At 37.8% G+C, this 10,807-nt stretch overlaps 1 pseudogene; it reads right to left on the bottom strand.

Moving 5' to 3' along the window:
• Positions 1–4,825: 4,825 nt before the first annotated feature.
• Positions 4,826–8,176, bottom strand: LOC142451406 (serine/threonine-protein phosphatase 4 regulatory subunit 3A pseudogene; annotated as a pseudogene).
• Between the last annotated feature and the right edge of the window lie 2,631 nt (positions 8,177–10,807).

Raw genomic sequence — 10,807 nt, 5'->3', positions numbered from 1 at the left:
GGAACCTCCTCATGCCCATCCCCGTCCCTGCACCCCTATAAACCTGCATCTGTTATTATCTCTATGCATCTGTTCCCACTGCTCTTCACAAACTGAAAAACCCAAAAGAGAGAATAAGAAACAAAATCGAAATAAAGTGGGAGGGATAAAATAATAAGATAAAGATAAAAATACAAATAATGAGCATGAGAGAAAAGACTCCACCAATATTGTAAAAGCCAGGGAAGACATTTTTGTTATGGAACCGGCAAGAGATACTTCCTCCTGGAACAAATGTGTCCCTTCTTTATCCCATCAGAGGGGTTCCAGAAGTTCATTGAACACTGGACTCATAAGATAATGGAATTTTCCCACAATTATTTGGAAGGTCCTTCTGTTTCAAAGTTTATCTACATTAAATAAATCATCTTAAAAGCCAAAGTAATAATGCTCAGTTTTTGTTTGACTGATGATATTTTATGAATATTTACATGCCTGAAGGTTTTCTCCCCCATTTATTATATCTGTATGATGGGAAGATTATGTAGTGGTGTCCTACACATCTCTCCCTCAATTTTGTGTTTAATAATGTTGCCTTGGTAGCTAAAAATCAGGCATGTTGGGATTTTTTACACATGGAAATCTTCAGACATCATAAGTCACATGATGTCTTCTTGGAGAACAGTTTATTAAACATCAACCGGAACATCACTATATGGATCTGTCATTCTTGGACTCAATAATTCAAGTTACATGATGGTACAGGCTTAGTTATGTTCATTGCTCGTCATGCTCACTAAATATCAGTTGCATCAATTAATGACAGACTGTAGGGTCATAAGCAACAGAGCTATATCAAAAGAAGTAAGGTCAGAGTGCTCCTCAGAGGCAAGGATGACAAGATTGTATCTTTCGCACCTTTAAAAGAAACAGATCTGAAGGAAAAAGTGAAAGGAAAACATTTGTGGCTTTAAAAAGTAAAAAGGGTTCTTGTTTTAAATCCAATTCTTGTCATAAAATTTTGTTGTTGTTAGGTGCCAGGGATTCAGTTCTGAGCCATGCTGACACCCTGGACCACAGAACGAAGTCAACACTGTCCCGTCCTCTGCACTCTGGCCACTGTTCCTGTGTGTGAGCCCATTGCTGCAGCCACTGCATCCGTTTCACTGAAGGCCGTGCTCTGTGTCACTGGCCCTCTACTTTGCCAGCTCCATGTGCTTCTCCAGGAAGTTGCCTTTCCCAGCACTATGTCCAAAGTCCCACCAACCTTGCCTCTAACAAGCGCTCTGGCCTTGCTTCTCCCAAGACAGAAATGACCTTGGTACTTTCAATATTCTTCTCCAGCACCACAATTCAAATCACCCATCCTTCTTCAGTCTTTCTTAATCAATGTACAACTTTCACATGCATAGGAAGCAATTAAAAATACCCACCTTTGGGGCAGGTGCACCTTAGTCCTTCAAGTAACATCCTGTTTTCAACACTCCAAAGAGGTTCTGTGCAGCAGATTTATCCAATGCAGTGTGTCATTTGATCTGCTAACTACCGCTTCCATGAGCGCTGATGCATACAACCAGACCAAATACACGGCACCTTCAATCTTTTCTCCATTTCGCATGTTACCTGTTGTCCCACTTGTGAGGATTTCGGTCTTATTTATATTGATTTGCAATCTATATTGGAGGCTACAATGTTTTATTTTCCAGGGCAACTGTTCATGCCCTCTTTCAGCAATGGAGGTTGTGGCTCATGCATATCTCAGAGGGTTAATAAGCCTTCCTTCTATTCTTACTCATGTAACCCAGCTTCCCCAACGATTTGCTCCGCATCCAGATGGCAGAGTATGGTGAGAGGGTGCAACATAAATGCATGCCTTTGTTGATTTTAAACTATGCAGTATTCCCTTGTTCTGTTCACACACTGCCTCTTGATCTGTATACACAGTCTCATGGGAACAATGCAGTGTTCTGGAATTTCTATTCTTCTCAAGGCTTTCAAAACCTTTATTTTATAAATCCCATGATCCAATGCCTTGGCATAGTCAATGAAACACAAGTAAACATCTTTATGGTATTCTCTACTTTGAGCCAAGAGCCGTAGGACAGCAGCAATGAAATCCCTCTTTGCATGTCCTCTTCCGAAACCGTCCTGGACTTTGGCATTCCAGCCAGACTGCTCCTGACCTTCTTGGCATGCTGGTTTTCTTTTGCACCCCAACGGAGCAAGTTTACAATAGTTCTAAAGAAGGGGCAATACTAGGGCACAATAACTTCAGATCCAAGATGTGTTCATGATTAACACACATTCTCACACTCACAAACATTCTTGCATGACCAATAAACATTCTCGTTTGGGAGCATATTTGAGTTATTTTGTCTCCAGCTAAGAATCTCTTTCTCCCTCACTGTTTGCATTCAGTTCCTGGAGCATGCAAATGGTCTGTAGTCAAGTCTTGCCCATAGTGTTTCCATCCACAGTCTTCCCAGAGGGAGACAATGTCTCCCTACACGGAACCGCCAGCAGCTCCCCGTTGATGTACTGTTGCCACAGTCATTGTTTGACCTTCAGCAACATTTTACTTGTTGTGAGACTACAAAATAGGACTTGGCTTTTCACTTTTGAAGAAGCAGCCACTGACAAACAATTTTGCATAGCTTGGAAACTGTCAGATATTGAAGGGCTGTTGACTGGGAGCAGAATTTTGTTGGAAATAGTCCTGGAGGACGGGCCCTTTGGGAAGGAAAGCATTCAAGATGTGACCAAGGAGGACCCGCTTCCTCCATGCAGAGGGTTGACCATGGTGACGTGAATCGAGTAAAGCTTTGGGGAGTGGAGCCTTAGGGTTCTTCATTTGCTAATCAGGACAGCTCAATGCTCGAAAAAAACAGCTGCCACAATCTAATAATCTGAGTTTGGGGTGTATGAAATATGAATCTAAGCAAATTGGAAGTCATCAAAATGAAACGGAATGCATAAAGATTGACAGGTGCTAGTGAGCTGAACTGGATGTGTATTAGCCATTTTGAATCAGAAAATCTTATGTTTTACTATGTTGGAAATGATACGATCAAGGCTAACAATGTTACGTTCATAGTCTGAAAGGATATTTCAATACTTATTCTGAAGTTCAATGCAGTCTGTGATAGAATTATATCTATCTGCTTTCAAGGAAATCCAATCAACACAACTTATCACAATATTTTAAACATTAGCATATATGTATGCACTTAGAATTCCCATTTGTGAATAATTTGTAGAGAAAGAAGTACTCCACATGACTGAATTTTGTGCATAATTGAAGCTTCCTTTTTCACACAAGGATTCATCTAGGAATCTGTATATTTATTGAACAACTGCACCCGTTGTTTGCAAGACAAACGGTTCCTGTTAGGTAATACAGATACAAAGTGAACAAAACTAAACCCATGCACTTATAGAATTTATTCTGCTGTGAGAAATGATTAACTTTAAATTTTGAGTTAATTGTAGATTCCCATGCCATTATAAAATAAACCTTAATCATGTTTCATCTAAAATGTCTTACATGATTATTAGATAATATCAAAACCAGGAAATATATATTGATAGAATCCATCAACCTTACAAAGATTACCAATCCTGTGAGTTTGTGCGATTTAGCACTTGTGTAGATTTGTAAAAGTAGTATTACAGCCAAAATACTGAACAATTCCATCACAAGATGAAATATTCTTTAAAAGGATTTTATAACAAGTTTTTACTATAAGCAGTATTGAAAGAACATTTCTGAAATGCATAACTCATATTGGTGTTGTTTGTGAAGATTTTATATACATATTCACACAATTTTGAGAATTTTCCATGAGCATAATGAATTTATGTGCTGTGATTACAATGTAAAGTATATGCATCAGCAATATGTATAGCTCATGCCTTCATCAATAAATGCCACATCTCCACAGTTATTGTTCCTGATTCAACTGTTATTTCCTGTGTACCTTGTGAATACATAAATTATTGAGAACCGGCATTTGTTTGGCTTCAGTATTAAGTTTTCATTTAAAAGGTTCTTGGTGTGTTTGATTACTTTTGAGCCAAAAACTGCAATCTCTGTATTTTCATTCCAATTTTTTTACATCAAAGCAGTTTTAATGGTTCCAAATATATATACTTGACAAGTTGCAAATACTCAGGGATGGACAAAATCCCAACAGGACGAAAGGAAACCCAAAAACCAGCATATGACACAAATGACCACATTTAGAAGTCATCCAATCTTTAATCAAGTCGGGAAAAATCCCCACTTTAAAAAAATCTGCAGTAGGAAGTGCAAAGGGAACAGATAAAAAAGAGGAAACTTTAGCTTTCGCCCCTCCCCGACAGAGGTTTTCCAAACCAGTTGAAGCATAACAACAGTGCTCAGAATGTATGGTTTCAAAGGCAAGTCTCTTTAGATCAAGAAACTGCTGGCATTCTTTAACTCCTGAAGAATCGTGGCAGAAAAGCCATTTTTCTGAGTCTCAACCTTGGTCCAAGAAAGCATGTTCTGATTGCAGCAACTGAGCAGTCAATCCAGAGTTCCTCTTACAACACCTGCCCTGTTGGCTCTTTGTGTCCATTTCCTTCCCTGAGCAAAGGGCAATGTGGAGTCCAAGCTGGAGAGCTCAGAGGCTTAAATCTGATCCCCTCTGGTAGACTATCCCCCTCCTACTGCTCCACTGAATTGGCACTTGATGAGCAGAAGTCAAGTGGACACAGCTGATCTGTGACAGGCATTCACAAAAAAACCCACTGCTTTGTTGTGGGTTTTGACAGGAGAAGGAGCAAAGAATCATTTTTTTCAACGGGTACTTGAGCATAGCCATTATTAAGACTCGAATTTTGCTTTCTTTGACAGTGGTAGTGTGTCTTCCTTGTCTTCATCCTCATCGTCATCTTCATCATTGTCAGGATAATCTACCAGACCCACAAGGCCTCCCTTGGTGGTGATAGCTGCCGTCTGAGATGTATTTTGGGGGACAGATCCAGGGGAGGCAGGGGAGCCGGGGACCTGTGGGAGCCCGGGGAGCCAGGCTCCCACTAGGGAGAAAACGCTTGAAACTTGGGCTCTGCCGACTGGGGATATTTGTTTTCAGAAATAACTCCTTTTCTTCACTTTCTTTTAATTTCTCCCTTTCCATGAATTTACTTTTGGATCCATAATATCGTCATCGTTTTTAGTTTTGTCAGATGGAGACACCACAGCTTCTCCATCCTCGTTGTCATCTTCATCTGTGTTAAACCACATCTCGTTTTCATCCTCTAGTATCCTGGCATCTCTTCGATCCCTAGGATACCTCAATATGGAGAGCATACTGTCAAGTTTGGGATTAGCTTGTCTTTCTCTTTGTTTTTCAAATCTCAGTTTCAATCCTTTAAATGTCTGCACATAATCTACGTCTCCCAGTGCTTTCCAGTAATTTTCAATTACATGAGTAGTTAATGATTGTATATCTTCCACTCCAATAAATTCAAACATCTCTATTACCTCCTTCCAAATTTTTTAATACTTTGGAGGAAAATTATCTGGGATTCAGAAAATCTCCTAAAGTCTCATAAAAAAAAACATTGCCCAGAGTAGATTCTGACTGAAGGAATCACAGGATAGAATAGCCTCAGTGAGTTTCCAAGACAGCAACTCTTTATGGTACTAGAAAGCCTTATCTTCCTCCTGAACATTTGCTGGTGGTTTCAAACTGATGACCTTGCAGTTAGCAGTCCCAAACTGTGGTAGTTACATAATCTGCTGTCAATTTGAGTCTTGTGAGTGAAGGGGTGGGGTTTGCCTGTCAATCAGTCCACAGCTCAAATGATCTCATTTGGAAACACTCAGGAGAGAAATAGCTCACTGGAGGCGGGACACTCACTCACTTCCTGTGAAACATTTCCATTGCCAAGACACATGGAATTTTCCTGGAGCTCTGGAGCCAAAGGAGCCATGTGGAGACGCCTGCCTGTGCTGAGATACTCACACCACCACTGGATCCACAAGACCTTCCACACACTGGCCTGTGATCTTCCTGCATTTGGCATCATTGTATGTGTTTTGGAATTTATAAATTGGTATTGTACATAGGGGCTAATACAGGATTTATGGACTTGATCTGGACTGGGCTGGGATGTTATCTCAATATTGAATTGCTCTGGTCTATAAAGCTCTTTCTTATATACATATGAGTGTCTATGAATTTGTTTCTCTAGTCAATCCAGACTAACACATAAGCATAACTATTAAGCCACCATGTCTCCTCCAGAGAGACTTGGTGGTTAAAAATACATATATATATATATATATATATATATATATATATATACACATATATGTATATATAGCATGTTTTTGATAAAATGCAGATTTTATTTTAATGTCCCTATAGTAAGTTTAGTTCTTTATGGTAGACCACCAGTACAGTGAATTTTAGAAAGATTATTTTAATTAATTTCTCTTTCAGCTTTTTATTGTGAATTCACTATTCTATGCTTCAAATGACCTGTCCAATGGAAAAATAGATAATTAAATAATAAAAATAATCAATTACATTAATAGACATTGTTGAGAATGGGTGAATAAGAGTCTATAATGACCAAAGTGACTTAATCTTAGGGTCAAGAGAAGACTTTCGCGTGGAAGATATATTTATGCTTCACTTGAAAATAAATATGCATTGACCAAATAAAAAATGGGGACATTGTATTCATATTGTTAATAGGAAAGATTGCACATATTTTAAAAAAATCAGTTCTCTAGTTCCATGTGGAACGAGAATAAAAGGGCAATCTACCATGTAGAAAATGAGTGCATATTTTGGAGCCATGTAAGAACAAAATTACCTCATACTTAGATATTATAGCTTTCAAAGCAATTTTCCAGTCATATCTCATCTGCACCCACATTTTCAATAGCGGGGCATACATTTATTGGAAACATACCATTTTAAATTGTGTTAATCTGAGTAACATTGCTTGTGGAAAGTGTTTTCTTTGTTAGATAAATGCAAATGATATTTCAGCTTAAGCCATTTTAAACCCAATTACCAAGAATAGTTCAATTTCTGATATTTCAGTGAAAAATACATCATAGAAGAAATAAATATTCTCTAAGGATTCATTATAAAGAGGGTTATTATTTGTTATTTTTATATTCATTGGCATTTAGGAAGTGCCAATACACAATATACATCTCCTTAAGAGTGCCTAAAACCATTCTAAGACTTAAAGTTATTTTACAATGATTATAATTACACTTTAAAAAATTTCATCCATGCTGAGTTATTACTCAACAGCTAGATATTTTCATGTGCTTTTTTATGCCACTTACTAATTAGGTGTTCATTTAAAATTTACACATAGGATTAAATAAGTTTATCTGAAACTTTAGATAATTTAGATATCTTAAGAGGTTAATTTCAGTGGGAAAGAAAATATAAATTTATATTAATATTAAACATAATTTTCAAAAAGTTGCTTTAATAAGGATTAGTACTATAGTAAAAGTTTATTTAAACTACAGTAAACATCAGTATACAAAAATTATTCTCACATTAAGATTGGATATATTTTAACCTAATTCTAAATATAATACAAAACTTAGAAAAATGTGTTGATTTTTGTCATAGGAATCTTTCTATGCTGGAAATTTTATGATCCTCAATCTCATTAAGAAAAGGACTTTTTGAGTGCTCTATAATGGCTAAATACTGTAGCATGAGATTCATCCTTTGTCCCGTGTAATCCATGTTAAAATTTGTAAATACAAAAAACAAATATTGATTCTTTTGCACTAATTACAGTGTTTATTCATATTCCTGCTGAGAAAACATAGTGAAACTTTATCCATGAGGAAAACAAGTTGAGAAGAAAAATCTGTGTTAAAAATAGTGACTAGATTTTACTTAAACAGACTAAGTGCTTATATAAAAATGTGAAATTGAGTTCAACATATATTTTAAAATTTAGCTGGGTTATTTAAATTACTTTAAGTATTTAAACACCTGAATATGTCATAATTATTTAACACAATCCAAATTAATATTGATATTCATACATTTTTTTAAGAAACTTGTAGATAAAAATAAAATGCAATGAATTTTGGATTTAAAACGACATTATCGAAACACCAATCCTGTTGCTGTCCAGTTGATTCGTGCTCACAGAGGACAGGGGCATACGGCCCCGTCATGCGTCTAGGCGGTTGTCCTTATGGATATGGACTGCCACATCCTTCTGATTCAGAACAGCAGTTTCTTTGAGCCACTGACCTCTCAGCAAGCACCCAAGTGCTTCGCCGCTGTGACTAAACCGCCAAAGCCAAACCCATGGCCTGCAGGTGACTTTGATGTACAGCAGCCCTGGAGGGTAGAGTAGAATTTCCTCCCCACTAGGTTTTCCAAGGTTACAATTATTTATGAAAACAGACACTCACAGCTTTCTTCCACAGAAGGGCTAGTGAATTTGAACAGAATTTTCAGTTAGAATCCAAGTCTTTAAACAGTAAGCCTTTAAGATTCCTTTAACCAAACGTAGGTAGTTTCAAGTTGGCAAAAAAATATTGTAAACTATAATTATAGAAACTAAGATGGAGTGGATTGCTTTTCTAAAATATTACTAGCTCTTGAAATGCTTACATTTCATATCTCCCAAGTGTACAAATGTACTTGACACAATGGATGCATCTAAGTATTGTGATGAGAGCTGTATGAACCCCAAAAAATTATTTTTTAAAAAGAATAAATGTCTTAAAATTTGTAATCTTATTTAAAATAAATACTTCCTCAAAGGAGCTGTGGTGACACAGTAGTTAAGCACTACCCTGCTAGCCGAGAGCTTGCTAGTTCAAAGCCACTGGCCACTCTGCAGAAGAACTAGGTGGCAGCCTATTTCTCGCTTATTTACCTCATGGAACCTCTGTGAAGTTCTCTCTACTGTATAGCCGCCATGAATTTAAATCAACTCGGAGACAGGATTTGATTCTATAGTTGACTCTGTTCTCTCAGAAATAAGTGCTATTTTCAAGCAATACATTTTTTTGAGAAGGCAAACTCTTAAGATCCCCAGATAATAATCATATGATTACTTTTACCCCTTTCCTACTATTTTGTTCCTTTCCTTGCAGACTCAGCCTGAAGCGCTATAGATCTATGTCTATTCTTATATAGATACACCTATCATTACTTATTTTCACTACATAAAAACAAACAAACCCACTGCCAGTAGATTCCAATTCATAGGGACTATACAGGACCTCATGTATCTGCCCCTGTTCGTTTCTGGCAGTAGAAAAGCAAAGCTCTCTTAGCTTGTAGAGAGTTAGATCTCAGAAACCCAGTGTCAGTTCTACTGGCACCACAGGGGCGCTATAAGTTGTAATTGGCTAGAAGGCAGGGAGAGTCCTGTGGGCTTCGGAGACAGTCAATATTTACAGAAGTTGAGAGCCTCTTCATTCTCCTCTGAAACAAGAGCAGCTGGAGCTTTCCAATGGCTCCCTTTGAGGTGAGCCCGATGCCACACCTCTCTCTCCCCAAACAGACAAAAAAACACACCATGCTGACTCATAGTGGTGCATTTCTGACTGAACACCCACACTCACGGGGATCACTATGCTCTGTACCTGTGGATGGGAGTTGAAAGCCTAGTCCATTGAAAACTGTAACTGTTGGTGAGAGTAGACAGCCTAGTCGTTTTCCCCCACAGAGCTGCTGGTGGTTCTGAACTGCCTACCACGCAGATCACAGAACAACACGTAACCATAATGCAACCAGGACTCCTTATTTTCACCACATATATCATATGGTCTATATATATATATAGACCCTCCCTGCCACACATACACATGAACGACGGGACTTCAAACGGTTTAGAAACAGGAAATTTAAATATAATATAAATTTCCCACAAATGTTGTGAAGCTCTCCTGTGTGTATGTGTGTGTGTGTGTAGATAGATGAAAGGTAGATAGATGATAGATATAAATACAGATATTATAAAATATCTTATTTTACTTAGATCAACTCTCAATTCCCAAGGAAGCTACAGTCAAGACATCAAACAATATATTGCAGTGGGTAAATCTAAGACATTTTAATGTGTTAAAAACAAACATATCACTTTAAAAGAAGCCATAATGACTGCATCATGCTATTTGACCGCTCCATCAATTGTATTAAGAAGGGTTGTGCAATTACCATAATCAACTTTGGAATTTTTTCTTCCATCTTGTCCCTGTTGTTGTTAACTTCCCATTTCCCTCACCCTCCTCTTCCCTGGCCCCAGGTAATTAATTTTCAGTTACTGTCTTCATAAACCTTAGATTCCTATACAGGAAAATACATGAAACAAGGACCCAAAAGGGATGTGTGGGTGAGGACCTAGCAACAGTGAAACAATACAACAGCGAAAGACCTCAATCTAAGTAAAAGCAAATGATTTTAAAAATTGGGATAAATTGAAAGTAGGTTCAAAGAGGAACCTAATGGCAAGGTGTTACATTTCTTTCTAAGTACAGTTGCTAAGAACATCTTTACAAACAATTCTCCTTATCTGATACTAGGGCTGTTCACATTCCTAGTCTGTGAGCAGTGGGGCTTCCTCAGGGACTCACTCCAAGTAGGGATCCTTCAAAGGGGTTTTCGGCTTCCTCTATCATTACAGCTGCCCAAACCACGGGTTAGAATGTCGGCCCTAGGCCTGTTCCCTCCGCCAAGTTTGCATTTGAATTGTGGTGCTGGCAAAGAACATTGGCAATCAAATAGGTAGCCAGAAGAAGACACAAATTGTCTTGGAAGAAGAATAATCAGAGTGTTCCTTAGGAGTA

This window comes from Tenrec ecaudatus, chromosome 6 (assembly GCF_050624435.1).
Source record: "Tenrec ecaudatus isolate mTenEca1 chromosome 6, mTenEca1.hap1, whole genome shotgun sequence".
In the NCBI taxonomy this organism is placed as follows: domain Eukaryota; kingdom Metazoa; phylum Chordata; class Mammalia; order Afrosoricida; family Tenrecidae; genus Tenrec; species Tenrec ecaudatus.
Note: the sequence above shows the minus strand (reverse complement) of the source record. Positions and strands in the feature narration are given on the sequence as shown.